We start from the raw sequence: 725 nt of genomic DNA, 5'->3' as shown, positions 1-725 counted from the left end.
ACAACCAGAATATAAATGGGCTATGATGTATTAAAAACTCTCTCTTGCTTTTTCCGCCCGCTCCCCCCTCCCCCCGAGTGCCGCTCCGGCTGCACCGCGCTCGGTCAGAGCTCCCGGCTTCTGCTAAGGTAGTGCCGCCGTCGTCTCTCTCCAGCCGTCGTCATGATCATCTACCGGGACCTCATCAGCCATGACGAGATGTTCTCCGACATCTACAAGATCCGGGAGATCGCGGACGGGCTGTGCCTGGAGGTGGAGGGGAAGATGGTCAGTAGGACAGAGGGTAACATTGATGACTCGCTGATTGGTGGAAATGCTTCCGCTGAAGGCCCAGAGGGTGAAGGTACCGAAAGCACAGTAATCACTGGTGTTGATATTGTCATGAACCATCACTTGCAGGAAACCAGCTTCACAAAAGAAGCCTACAAGAAGTACATCAAAGATTACATGAAATCAATCAAAGGCAAACTTGAAGAACAGAGGCCAGACACATCCTTGCTAATTTCAAAAACTACCAGTTTTTTATTGGTGAAAACATGAATCCAGATGGCATGGTTGCTCTGCTGGACTACCGTGAGGATGGTGTGACCCCATATATGATTTTCTTTAAGGATGGTTTAGAAATGGAGAAATGTTAACGAATTCGGCCATGACTTTGGATGTGTCACCTGTTGCCGTTAACGGGCTGCTCCTCTTCATCCACACGACACCAGGACTTAGACAGA

The 725-nt window shown here is 49.2% G+C and overlaps 1 pseudogene; it reads left to right on the top strand.

The window, feature by feature from the left end:
- The first annotated feature begins 47 nt into the window (after positions 1 to 47).
- On the top strand, positions 48 to 719 carry LOC141372355 (translationally-controlled tumor protein-like; annotated as a pseudogene).
- Positions 720 to 725: the final 6 nt, after the last annotated feature.

This window comes from Callorhinus ursinus, unplaced genomic scaffold (assembly GCF_003265705.2).
Source record: "Callorhinus ursinus isolate GAN/ISIS: 27379988/994484 unplaced genomic scaffold, GSC_fseal_2.0 scaffold9991, whole genome shotgun sequence".
Lineage (NCBI taxonomy): Eukaryota > Metazoa > Chordata > Mammalia > Carnivora > Otariidae > Callorhinus > Callorhinus ursinus.
This window is presented reverse-complemented; position numbering and strand designations above follow the sequence as displayed.